The 14,169-nt window shown below is 44.7% G+C and overlaps 1 protein-coding gene across 3 annotated transcripts in view; it reads right to left on the bottom strand.

Moving 5' to 3' along the window:
* Window positions 1-4,238, bottom strand: part of LOC129818871 (zinc finger protein 462-like) — a 91,823-nt gene extending 87,585 nt beyond the window's left edge. The window contains exon 1 of one of the 3 annotated variants that reach the window (XM_055875158.1): window positions 3,844-4,238. The gene's annotated coding sequence lies outside the window, so the exon portion shown is untranslated. The remainder of the gene's footprint in view (window positions 1-3,843) is intronic. The other 2 variants (XM_055875159.1, XM_055875157.1) reach the window with 2 other exon arrangements.
* Between the last annotated feature and the right edge of the window lie 9,931 nt (window positions 4,239-14,169).

The raw sequence follows: 14,169 nt of genomic DNA, 5'->3' as shown, positions 1-14,169 counted from the left end.
AGCACAACCGTGCTAAAAAAGTTGCTTTGCACAACCTCGAGTGTACAATTGCTTTTCTACAACGGGTTACCAATTAAATAAATCAAACATATTTTGATAAATGTATTCATAGGCTACTATTTCATCCCTCAATGAAAATATAGGCCGAGTCCCGACACATTTGTGGTTGCTAGCCAAGCCGGCTGGCAGTTCATGCTATCAGTTTGGTTGCCAGAGACGCGACCTAGTCGCGAAGTCTTTTAGTTCTATATCTATGGACGTGACCCAGTCGTTCGTTCTAAATGTTCTGTTGCCACGCTGGCTGGCAACGCACTTATCCCTTGCTTGCTAGCTAGCCAACGATGGCTAACACGGTCAGGTCAAACAGTGCAGTTAGAATAACAGCAAAGTAGCTGAATTTCATTACATTTGACCTGTTTTTGTATTGACATTCCTTTGCTTACATCCACAAAGATTATGCTTATTTGTGATTTCTACTGGCTGAGAAAAGATGTCCTGACACGTTAATTCTCAATAGGACACAAAACTATTAGGACAAATGTCGAGAGACAGACAGCCAGGTTTGTACAAACCCCCTGGATGCGCAGAGATTTCTCAAATGGAACCGAAAACAAGATGCCCATTATGGCATCATAGGCTTACTCGTGCGAAACGGGTTATTTAGTATGGCTTTGAACACATCTCAGTAAAGAACAAGAAGGCCCGCACACTCTTTAAGTGTGGATCTTTGTCAGGTCAAACAAACGAGTCCCAACCTATCAATGCTTGTTTCTTTTTCATTTATTTTTATTTCACCTTTGTTTAACCAGGTAGGCCAGTTGAGAACAAGTTCTCATTTACAACTGCGACCTGGCCAAGATAAAGCAAAGCAGTGCGACACGAACAACGACGCAGAGTTACACGTAAACAAACGTACAGTCAGTAACACAATGGAAAAATATATGTACGGTGTACGGGTTTTGACCAACCCGTCGTAGAAATACTGATAATGAATGGATGAACGGAACGCTTAAAGGTACGAACGTGGCGGCTGTTCTAAAAGTTGGCCGTACTCCCGAAATAAATGCCTCTGCTTACAACTAAATGGGGATAAAACAATACTACTAGTAATATCAATACTTGTATCGGAAATATAAGTCACCTTGTTGAATTTGGAGAGACTTTGTAGCGCTCTCGGTGGCTTAATCCCGATCCTCGCTACAGTAGTCCACAAGTATTTGAACTAAACATTGCACTCTTAGTAATTATGAGTGCCACGACGAGCAAAATATACCAGCGTTAACGCTGAAGTAGACCAAAAAATATCCTTCAATAATGCCATGCCCTCTGACCTCCATAGTTGTAAACTAATCCCGCAACCTGTGGAGGTCTTGAACAAACCATCAGTTGGGCTAGTAGTCGTGTTGTCTAATAAAGTGAGAGTTGTGAGTAAAAAATAGACGTGAAGTTCACTTCAAAGAGATGTTTTATCAGTTAGTCTTTGCATTATGGACCAGGAAGAAGATGTTACTTCAAGAAAGGTGAGAAAAAATAATGTTTTTTCATCCTATTATATTTGAGCTATTTGTGGAAATCCAAGAATAATCTAGCGGGAGTAGTGCTAAGGAAACATGTTGCATAGTGGACTGAAATGACAAGTTGTTTAGCACAGTGATAAATTGTGATCGTAGTATATTAGAAACGCAGGTAACTTGGGCTGTAACAGTATCCCTCAGAGAGGAAACGATTAGGCATTGCACAAGATGTGTCTGTAAAAGATCACACAAGAACTACAGTACGAAGTCTAAACAAGATACCTAGCAAGAACATCATTTCCCAGCAAACACAAGAACCTGCTCTGAAGCTATCTGAGAAACACATTTCTCTACCACTAGCCTTCATCGTTTCAGGCCAAACATCCAGCTAGCTCCACCTTGAGGAACTGGTTCCCTTGACATGACGAGACCGAGACATGCGCCACCATTTTGATTGCCTCCGAGCCCACAGTTGTCGCAGAGTGTATCTAGCTCTGTCTCCTTGTCAGCAAGATTCCACCGTGGCCAGTGTGAGGGAGTCTGTAGGAGAGCATGAGCACGCACGCAGGCACACAAGGCAGGCAGGCGCACATGGAGGAGCACACCTTGTTTTCTTCTGACTGAGTGACAAGGAATGCCATTCCTTCAGTGATAGGTTAGACAAGAGTATACATCACAGTTAAACTGAGGTTGAAGAGGACTACATTTACATGCTGAGGACAAGTACATACGTAACAAATCGATGAGCAATAGCCCAAGTATCACCTTGTGTTCAAACTCTAAATCTCAAAACACGTGTAATACATTTGTAATCAACTTTAAATCTCAAAAGAATATGTGTAATAAAACATGTCAATTGTTACCTTTTGGAGAGCTCTGTCTATGTAATTTACTGTAGCCTAAATCGTAGAATAACCACAGCCTGCAATGTGAGATGGTCGAGATGTCGCAAACTGCTTTTCAAAGGTGTCTACTTCCCTCGCAGGAACTTTCCTGAGTTAGCCCAACTTCATACTCCTCCAATCCCCATTTCATCCATGTGTGTCTGACTGTCCTCTCGCCCTCTCATCGTCAGCTCCAAGCCATCACTGACTGTCCTACCACTGGGACCCAATAATAACACTCCTACAACACCCTCCATTTCTCCCTAACACCAATGGCAATAATGTAACAGGTGGAAAGGGGAATAAATAAAATAACTGAAGGTTGAACAAATAAAATAAACTTCCCCTTTACTAGTTCTCCTAAATCACGACAAAATAAAACAAAAACATTTGGAAGTACCCAAAAAGACTTTCAAACTACTGAATATAACAACCCAAAACTGGCTGCTGTACAGGGCAAAAAAAAAGTCAACCTTTGTTCTTCCGTGAGGGCTCCTGTCTGACTCCAGGCTCTCCTCTGAGAGTCATCTGCCTTCCTCCATTTTATGGTGAAGCTCCACAATGACATACCTGACTTCAGAGCCCTGGCTGACTGCATACGCATCCAAAACAGCTATGCTCACAGCCTCAGCGCAAGAGCCCGGGTGATTAGACTCAAATAATACATTTAAAAAAAAAGTCAAAACTGAAAATAAAAAGGTGGCAATTCATCCACGAAGCTGCCTTGTAGCTTGATAGATCAAATCACAAGGAGAACCATATGCAATCCCCAGCAGATTAGATTTTAATTGAGGGAACAAGCTATGGCTTTTTAGTGAGTGTCTGGAAGTGTACCAGCGGCTATGCCAGCCAGACTGTCGCTAATGGAGGCTGGACTCTCTCTCGGCTCTGGCTGGCTGGTTTGCTGGCTGGGCTAGAAGAGGAGGTAGAGCAATCCGTGCAATGGCTTCTTCTCGAAGCAATCGCACAACACAGACGGGGGACCGACGCTAAATCCCCTGGCCAGACATGCCAAAATAAAACTCTCCCGACCTAGTGCTGAAACACGCAGCTCACAACCTCGGTTCTCTTTTTTCCTCCTTGTCCAGTTTGACTAGTTCAACAAAACGCTAAACGAAAGACGGATAGGTAGAAAGCTAAACGAATGGAAGGTTTGGGAGTATATTATGAGTAGGTAGAAGAACCTAGATTACTTTGAATACAATGGGTGCCAGCGCCAGCTCAAGCGTTATTCGTTCGTTCGCCCGTTTATTCTCGCTCGCACCGGCTGGCTATCTCAATTCACCACGTCTGGTCCTACACTAAGAAATGAGATGAGCTCTTTGCAGGTCATTCACGAGGCGCTCGCTCTGTATTTCATCTACCAAACAACGACGTGCTCCTGAACCATGAAGCCAGGCGAGCCGTGATCTTGAACAAACTGGTAAATTGCGTTATAAACTCACAGGTATGTCTTCTTCTGGTGGAGAAGCGATCTTCTTCCTAAAAGTTGTCCTGTATTTCATGCGTGCGTCCGGTCTAATGGATGATCGCCATCTTTCCTGCTTCTCCGTTGCTGCAGCTGCAGATGACCTGAGATCCGCCTGTCTCTGAATAATGAGCAACCACAGAGACAAGGAAGACAATCTGCAAAGCAGGCAACACAAATAAGTTTTGGAGACTAGCAAGCACCAGAGGGTGCACAAGAGTTTGCTATAAGACGACAGGAAAGGAGCAGGAACAGCAAGAGGATGATCAACGTGTGTATCCCCAGAGGAAGTCATCCTCAATTGAGTCAAATGAAACCCGTGTAGGCTACAGTCAGATTGAATGGACGTCGTTAACATCTCGACTGCGTGGATATAAAAGTATTATATCCATATGCATACGTCATTAGGGTTATCTGCAGTTCACAGACTGAACCCTGGTAATGATGCGGTGTACTCTACCCCCACATCCAACCTGACAAACATACATACTAGACAGACAGACCAGACAAAGGGACAGACAGAAAGACGTGAGAATAGAATAGACAGGCAGAATATAGTCGAATATTGGCTTCCCCATCACCATCTCATTGTGTAATAAAGTACTGGTTTAATAAACAGATTCAAGAGAACATTAAAAAGTCACAGCAGATAGATTATGACTAATGAGGTCTGTGATGATACCCATAGCCTAGTAGTGTACCCCCTGGCAATCTAGTCCATGTTGCTCCATCAAGATGGAAACAAAGGTAAAGCCCAGGGGAGAATCTCAATTGGATGCTCAACTCCTAGCATCCTCTTCTCTGTCCTCTCCTCGCCTGCTTTTGAAAAAGGTGAAAGGTAATCGAGGAATGGAGACAAGGAGAGGAAACGTGGAAACAAATTCAAAATGTATGGCAGGAAACTCTCCTCCACTCGCGCACCATCAGGCATTTTTACATTTACAGTGGCGGAAATCCCAAAATAAATGTGTAAAGTAATAAAAACAGTTAGTTGTGCAAGACATTTTACAGATAGAAGGATAAGTAGCTTATCATTTTTAAATGTGTACATTCTTTTCTCCTTTGAGAAAACTGCTGATTCCAAAGGGGTGTTGAGGATCTTTAAAAACTTCTGCGCTAGCCGGCGGGAGGATACTCTTGTGCATCTTCTGTCGAAGTAGGTAATCGAAGAGGGGAGCACACTCCTCTGTTCGCCTACAAGCAAATTGACACGCTCCTCAACCACTTCACGGTTTCTGGGTCATGAGAAGAGGAGGACAGAGGAGTCAAGAGGAGGACAGAGGAGTCGAGGAGAGGACATACTTTTTTGGGGGGAATTGAGAATCTCCCCAGGACAAAACTATTGGGACATCCTGTTGTGATTTTATATTAGTGGAGAGAGAGAGAGAGAGAGAGAGAGAGAGAGAGAGAGAGAGAGAGAGAGAGAGAGAGAGAGAGAAAAAGAGAGAAGGAGGGGGAACTATGTCCCCAGTTGAAGGGAACGTAAACAAAAGTGAAACTCATCTAAGTAAATTGCTTCAGTTACAATATCATGTTCCAAGTTGTGTCAGAGCCCCCAGATATGAATATAAATGTACAGTCATAGTGTAGCAAGCAGTTAAATATCCATACAATAAACAACAAATGCCTAAAACAATTATGTTCCTGATAATTATGGGTTATTTATTTTTCTCATTAATGTAATAAAGTATATTTTTTAAACTTGTTACTGTGCATAAAGCATGTGCATAAAATTATGTTGATAATTATTTTACGATGGATAATATCAAGAGATTATTTGACACAGACCTGACACAAAGAAATACAACAGTAAATAATAGTCGCAAGCAGCAATGCCGGGGCCCACTGGATGAGCGACTTCTGTACTCCTTACCACGCTTGCTAAATATCAGAGCTCAAGACACTAGTTCAAAGAATAATAAGCCAATGAGCTTGCATTCATGTTTTTTTTCCTGTCCAACAGCACCACCATGAAGCCAAACAGAACCATACTCTACAGGGAAAGTAGACTCACTTCGCTGAGCATGTGTGCCAAATTCCATGACTGAGTCTAACAGATCAATATATGTAAATATGTGCCTGTTATTGCACCACATTGTGGTGGATCTGATTGTTCTTGCAGATGTTAAGTCTTGACAGTGTTTGGAACCTGTGTATCAAGTTTTGTTTCAATACAAATAACCATGTCGGATTATATTCGTTTATGTGCCAGACCAATCCCACGTTAATGTTCATTGGTCAATAGCGGCCATGTTGTTTGAGATGCTAGCCTGGAAAAACATAATTTATGAGAACTTGGTCCATAGATGCCATGTCTCAAGTTTTCTGCAGATCGGTCATTCGGTGCCAGAGGAGTAGCGTTTGAAGTGTTTTTCACAAAATCCAAAATTGCGGAAAATCCATCACGGCAGACCTTAATGGTCCTTCAGGCAAGTGTGTTCCTTGTGAGGAGAGGGACCTATGTACCAACTTTCAGGACTATAGCTCACACATTGTGAGGGGCGTGACCTTTCAAAGTTAGCATTTTCAATTGCTTGTTGTAGTTCCACTATGTGGCCAAATAGCATGGCATTGGATGATAGGGTGTGGCCCTTCGCCCTTTACCATCTTGCAAAGTTTCAACCTCCTGGGCCTTACCATCTCACAGGAGTTTGCATTCTTTTCACCAAGTCGCCGGAAGGAGAGTAATAATAACACCAAACAAATATGATAGTGTTTCACCCAGCTTCGCTGCTTGAACCTCTCATTAATTACGCTTGGTTTGAAATGTGTTCATGTCATTCATGAGTTTTGAAATATGCCGTGCATACAGTATTTTGTATACAGCATAGAATCGAATGATTCAGGCTGGAAATCATATTTCCGTCTGTCGCTCACTTGGTGCATCATTCAATATGCTATTTGTGTCATGTTACAGAGCCTGACTGGAATAAATTCAAGATGATGTCATAAAATCCAGTGACTAATAAATGGTACTTTGACAGCTGAACTCAGATACAAGAGTAGGAGATATTTTCTTCTCCTATCTATCAGGTGACAGGTGGGATCTGATTGTAACCCACAAGGTGTATATGGGGGCGGCAGGTAACCTAGTGGTTAGAGCGTTGGGCCAGTAACTGAAAGGTTGCTAGATTGAATCCCCGAGCTGACAATGTAAAAATCTGTCATTCTGCCACTGAACAAGACATTTTAACCCACTGTTCCCAGGCCGTCATTGTAAATAAGAATTTGTTCTTGACTGACTTGCCTGATTAAATAAGCAAAAATATGATTCCTTGGGTGAGTCTCAGTTGTCTTTTCTTGATTCCTCATGTCCTCTCTCCTCGCCTGCTTCATAAAACGCATTGGAGGAGAAGATCTGAGATTCCTTGATTCAAACCATCTCCTCCAATATGTTTGGATATGGAGGCAAGGAGAGAGGACATAAGGAATCAAGAAAATAAGGTTTAGATTCACCCATTGAGATGTGTATAGGCTGTGGGCTACGCTTTGGGCACTCCCTAGCCACACCCATAGTCACTACCTGGTTTGACTTGATATAGGGAGTGGGTATGCCAGGAAATGGGGGGGGGATCTATCTTGACTCCATCTTGTAAAAAATAAAATTGTGACCTAAGCTGCATTCATAATAAGTGGAAACTCTGAAAATACTACTTGTAAACTGGGAGAAAGGAGTTGTGTGCATTCACATGCTTTAAACTCGTTGAGAACACCGATCGGGCTAATGGCAAAAAGGCTGTGTCAACCATAAACAGAAATGACAGCTATCATGCTAGTAAACAAACAATAGGGTTCAAAATACATATTAATAGATTGCTTTCCTATAAATAATGTTTTGTTGATGCCTTTTACTGCCAAAAATGTGTTATCAGGGTCACTTCCTTAGTATGTGACATCAGAGTTCAGAATGTGTGTAGACGAGTTTCCCACTAGTAATTACCAGTTGGAGAGGCATTTAAATGGATTTTTCCGAGTCAAATGCAGTTATTTCGTCAATGTTATGAACGCAGCTTAGGAAACGTTGATCGTTTAAAGGGGCAGTGCAGTTACTAATGTGGTTTTCCTGTTTTCTATTTCCGTACTATGAAGCCGAAATAACACTCTTAAAATGTGAAAAGGATGATAATGCCCTTTTTGTGTGTAAGAGCTGTTTGAAAAAAAATGGCTGGAATTTCAGTCTGTTCAGGTGGGATGGAGTTTTCGGCCCAGATCATGACGTCACAATCTGATTATAATAGACCAATAACCGTTCATCTGGGTAAGGGGGTGGGCTCTAGATCATCATATCAGCCAATCAGGGCTGTGTATGTAAATATCTTCACATGAGCAGTTCAATGGCCAAAGAGGCTCAGGGAAATAAATGATAAACTCCCAAGTGGTAACTCCCGAGTAGGGCGCAGCAGTCTAAGGCATTGCATCTCCGTACTAGAGGTGTCACTACAGACCCAGGTTCGATCCCAGGCTGTATGACGACCGTCCGTGATCGGGAATCGCATAGGGCGGCGCACAATTGGCCCAGCATCGTCCGGGTTAGAGGAGGGTTTGGCCGGGGTAGGTTGTCGTTGCAAAATAAGAATTTGTTATTAACTGACTTACCTGGTTAAATAAAAACTATATTTTTGAGTTCTTTTCATTAAATATACACACACACAGTGATTTATTAGACATACAGTGATGATTCGAAAATGTAACTTAAAAAGACTGCATAGGGGCAGTCTTTTTAAATGTTTTTTTTTAAAGGCATTGTTTTCTCATGTCATACAGGTGAGAACTTTGTAAAAGATTTGTAAAGGATATTGAAAATCAAATTGTGGACTATTGACTTCTAATGGAGGCTATTTCTAACGCCTACTTATATATGTTGGGATTTTTTTGCTCCATGGACTATTTTCCTTTGGATTATTATACTGAACTATGCAACTGAACTGGTTAAATAAATTCTTATTTAATTTCTCACAGCTGGATTAGTTGGGTTTTTTGCATAATTTTGGATTTCTTACTGGATTGTTGGACATAATTTAATCAAACATTTACTTTCGTTGGTGGAAAAATACATTGTTGACAAAACAGAGACTTGATTTAGCATTTTAATTTGGGTTTCAGAGACTGAGCCTATATTTGAGATTATTTTGGGGAATTTTGCATTCGGTATGCCTTGTGGTTTATTTGTGAATATCTTTCTTTACATGACATTTGTACCCTACCTTGTATTTCTATTAGTGGCATTGGATTTAATGCTAATTGACTGTTATAAGATATATAATAACATGAACTAGCTATATGTCTCACTATATCTTTCTAACTGTATGTTTCTCCTATCGATGGGGTGAAACTACATCAGATGACAGATGGAGAACAGATAATACATGACTTGTACATACTGTATCAACACAGGCTCCTCAAGATTAAACAAAGACTTACACACACACACACACACACACACACACACACACACACACACACACACACACACACACACACACACACACACACACACACACACACAGTAACAACTGATCCTGCCCAACTAATCTGTAGCTCTCTGTATTTACTGTAGCCAATGCAACATTCTGGAATCCATACGGTCCAAAGCACCGATGATGGCACCAAGATTGTTGTTGTTGTGAAAGTGAGTGATCACCATTTGGCAACCTCCTCATCCTCACCACTTTTGAGCTCTCTGTGATTATAGTTCTTGAGTGTACCTTTTTCTTCTTCACCTTTACCACAGAGAACAATAGAGTTCCAGCGCCATCATGTAGGCATTAGACAGCCCATAACCTTCACTGTAGCATAGGAATGTGTTTGGATTTGGAAGGAGATCCTTGTGAAAGACACACGCAGCCAGGCCAGGCTTGTGAGTTGGTTGTGGTTGGGTCTATCACGCTGCTACGACATATGGCTGCTGAGGAAAATCTGATTAATATGGGAGGACCAGGGCTGTGTCCCAAATGGCACCCGATTCCCTATACAGTGCACTACTTTTGACCAGAGCCCTATGGGCCCCGATCAAAAGTAGTGCACTATATTGAGGAAAGTGTGACATTTGGGATGCATCCGGGAGAGACTGCACCGGGAAACACCAACCGTTTCCACGTCCCCCTCCGTGCCTCAGTGCCAGGCCTTGCTCCAGAGCATGTAGCTAAAAACAGACAGACGTCAGGGATTCATATAGTTCCACCATGGGAGGGTGGCAGGTACATCCAACAGTAGGAGGGGAGGGGGGGAGGAGGAGAGGGAAGGTACAAATTTGGAAGATGACCTCAGAGAATATGGTCCTCCTTGTGGATCCAAATGGTTAATACTGTGTTGTCCTTTTCCGTGTATAATTGATTGGGATGATTGAGTTCACTTATTTGATCAGATCAAGTGGATCGGTTCTGTTATGTGAAACTTTTTTGAAAAAAATAAAGATATACCAGTGTATATCATAAGATATACCAGTGTATATCATAAGCTGAGTGTCCACAGCTTATGATACAATGTTCCAGTAAACATCCTGTGTTGGTATTGATACACAGGACAGATGTACTGTGTGGTGAACAATTGAAGAAGCCTCCTCAGTTAGCATTGTTGTCCATTCCATGAGCTACCTTCTTTAGCAGTCTGTCAGTATCCCACGACCTGTTCAATCAAATCCACGTGTCACTGTCTGATGCCTCTCAGGTTCTAGCTGATGTCAACCGGTGAGGTGCCGGGCTGTATGTAGAGATCAATGATCTGTTAACAAAGGTGAAACATTGGGGCAGGCAAGACAGACAGACAGACGGACACCAGAATGAAAGCAGGCTGTTCAAAGTGTGTACAAAAATTGACAATGTCTGCAAGATTCTTGGTCTTATCTGTAACGGGTGACGCTCTCCTCATCCTCGGACGAGGTGAGGAGAGAAGGATCCTCAGACCAAAACGCAGGCTTAGGGAAATAAGCCATCTTTATTATAAAATATGATGGCAACACGAAACGAAACAAAACACTTTAACAAGCTTACAAAATAACAAAACGACGTTGACGCAACCTGAACATAAACTTACATAACTAAACATAAACTTACGTACAGGAAAACAGACGACATCGAAACGAAACAAACAAACGCTACAGTCCTATGTGGTACGAACATACATACAGACACAGGAGACAATCACCCACAAACAAACAGTGAGAATGCCCTACCTAAATATGACTCTTGATTAGAGGAAAACGCAAACCACCTGCCTCTAATCAAGAGCCATACCAGGCAAACCAAAAACAACATAGAAACAGATAACATAGACTGCCCACCCAAAACTAACGCCCTGACCATAAACACATAAAAACTAACATAAATAGGTCAGGACTGTTACAGTACCCCCCCCTCAAGGTGCGAACGCCGGGCGCACCAGCACAAAGTCCAGGGGAGGGTCCGGGTGGGCAGTTGACCACGGTGGTGGTTCCGGCTCAGGACGCTGTCCCCACACCACCCTAGTCACTCCCCTCTTCTGTCTACCCCCTCCACTGACCACCCAAAAACTACTTTCCCCAAAATAAACAGCCAGCACCGGGACAAGGGGCAGCACCGGGACAAGGGGTAGCACCGGGACAAGGGGCAGCACCGGGACAAGGGGCAGCACCGGGACAAGGGGCAGCACCGGGACAAGGGGCAGCACCGGGACAAGGGGCAACACCGGGACAAGGGGCAGATCCCGGCTGAAGGACTCTGGCAGGTCCTGTTTGGACGGCTCTGGCAGGTCCTGGCTGGACGGCTCTGGCAGGTCCATGCAGGCTAACGGCTCTCGACGCTCATGGCAGGCTGACGGCTCTCTACGCTCATGGTAGGCTGACGGCTCTCGACGCTCATGGCAGACTGACGGCTCTCGACGCTCATGGCAGGCTGACGGCTCTCGACGCTCATGGCAGGCTGACGGCTCTCGACGCTCATGGCAGGCTGACGGCTCTCGACGCTCATGGCAGGCTGACGGCTCTGGCTGCTCATGGCTCTCTGACGGCTCTGGCTGCTCATGGCTCTCTGACGGCTCTGGCTGCTCATGACTCTCTGACGGCTCTGGCTGCTCATGGCTCGCTGGCGGCTCTGGCAGATCCTGTCTGGTTGGCGGCTCTGGCAGATCCTGTCTGGTTGGCGGCTCTGGCAGATCCTGTCTGGTTGGCGGCTCTGGCAGATCCTGTCTGGTTGGCGGCTCTGGCAGATCCTGTCTGGTTGGCGGCTCTGGCAGATCCTGTCTGGCTGACGGCTCTAGCGGCTCCTGTCTGGCTGACGGCTCTAGCGGCTCCTGTCTGGCGGATGGCTCTGTAGGCTCATGGCAGACGGGCGGCTTTGCAGGCTCATGGCAGACGGGCGGCTTTGCAGGCTCATGGCAGACGGATGGCTCAGACGGCGCTGGGGAGACGGATGGCTCAGATGGCGCTGGAGAGACGGATGGCTCAGATGGCGCTGGGGAGACGGATGGCTCAGATGGCGCTGGGGAGACGGATGGCTCAGATGGCGCTGGGGAGACGGATGGCTCAGATGGCGCTGGGGAGACAGATAGCTCTATAGGGAGGAGAAGGAGAGACAGCCTGGTGCGTGGTCTAGGCACCGGCTGCGCTGGAGAGGAGGAAACAGCAGGAGAGAGAACCCGGAGAGACAGCCTGGTACGGGGGGCTGCCACCGGAGGACTGGTACATGGAGGTGGCACCGGGTCTACCGGACCGTGAAGGAGGACACGTGCTCTTGAGCACCGAGCCTCCCCAACCCTACCAGGTTGAATGAACCCCGTAGCCCTGCCAGTGCGGCGAGGTGGAATAGCCCGCACTGGGCTATGCAGGCGAACCGGGGACACCACCTGTAAGGCTGGTGCCATGTACACCGGCCCGAGGAGACGTACTGGAGACCAGCTACGTTGGGCCGGCTTCATGGCACCCGGCTCGATGCCCAACCTAGCCCTCCCAGTGCGGCAAGGTGGAATAGCCCGCACTGGGCTAAGCACGCGTACTGGGGACACCGTGCGCTTTACCGCATAACACGGTGTCTTACCAGTACGACGCCTTCTACCTCCACGGTAAGCACGGGGAGTTTGCTCGGGTATCTTACCCGGCTTTGCCACACTCCTCGTGTGCCCCCCCCCAAGAAATTTTTTGGTCTTACTCACGGGCTCCCAACCGCGTCGTCGCGCTGCCTCCTCATACCAGCGCCGCTCAGCCTTTGCTGCTTCCAATTCCTCCTTTGGACGGCGATATTCCCCTGGTTGAGCCCAAGGTCCTCTACCGTCCAAGATCTCCTCCCAAGTCCAGAAGTTCCTGTTGCTCCGTCGAGCATTCCCATACCGCTTGGTCTCTGTTTGTTGGTGGGTGATTCTGTTAAGGCTGTCGCTTTCCTCATCCTCAGATGAGGTGAGGAGAGAAGGATCTTCAGACCAACATGCGGAGTCAGGGAAATAAGCCATCTTTATTACAAATACGACGGCCACTAAACAAAACAAAACACTTTCAAAACTTACAAAATAACAAAACGTAACGAACGGAACCTGAACATAAACTCACATCAACAAACGTAAACTCACGGACAGGAACGTTACATCAAAACACACGAACAGCCAAACAGCTCCGAAAGTGAATAACATCGACAACACGAAAACATCACAGGAGACAATCACCCACAAACAAACAGTGAGAATGCCCTACCTAAATATGACTCTTGATTAGAGGAAAACGCAAACCACCTGCCTCTAATCAAGAGCCATACCAGGCAAACCAAAAACAACATAGAAACAGATAACATAGACTGCCCACCCAAAACTAACGCCCTGACCATAAACACATAAAAACTAACATAAATAGGTCAGGACTGTTACATTATCTGAGAGTGCTTAGAGAGCTATTTGTTGAGTTTGTCAAAGCCTTTAGTCTTTCATTAGGTTTTTGATCTTCAGAAAGACATTTTCAAGTCAAATTCTTGCTAAAATCGAAACTAAATAGACTGCTTTGAGGACACACTTAGACATAAATACAAAAAAGCAACCATGAACTGAACAATGGCTGTGCCTGCTGTGTAATTTGAATGCAATTTTGAGTGAAGAAAAAGCAGTACTTTTCAAGGGAGGCTCTATTGATATGTTTTGACAAACACAGAAGCACCAAGACTATCAAGGGCAATTTTAAAAAGAGAATATTGTAGTACAAATATACATAAATGCAGCCTCCAAGCATACGTGATAAGGGCTCTTCAACACTGTAGGCTGATTATTTCTCTGCAAACATAAATCATCTATTTTTTGGGCCAAATCACACCCTTTTCGACATGTAGCTGAAAGACGATCGAAAATAAGGAGG

Source organism: Salvelinus fontinalis, chromosome 21 (assembly GCF_029448725.1).
Source record: "Salvelinus fontinalis isolate EN_2023a chromosome 21, ASM2944872v1, whole genome shotgun sequence".
Classification (NCBI taxonomy): Eukaryota; Metazoa; Chordata; class Actinopteri; order Salmoniformes; family Salmonidae; genus Salvelinus; species Salvelinus fontinalis.
This window is presented reverse-complemented; position numbering and strand designations above follow the sequence as displayed.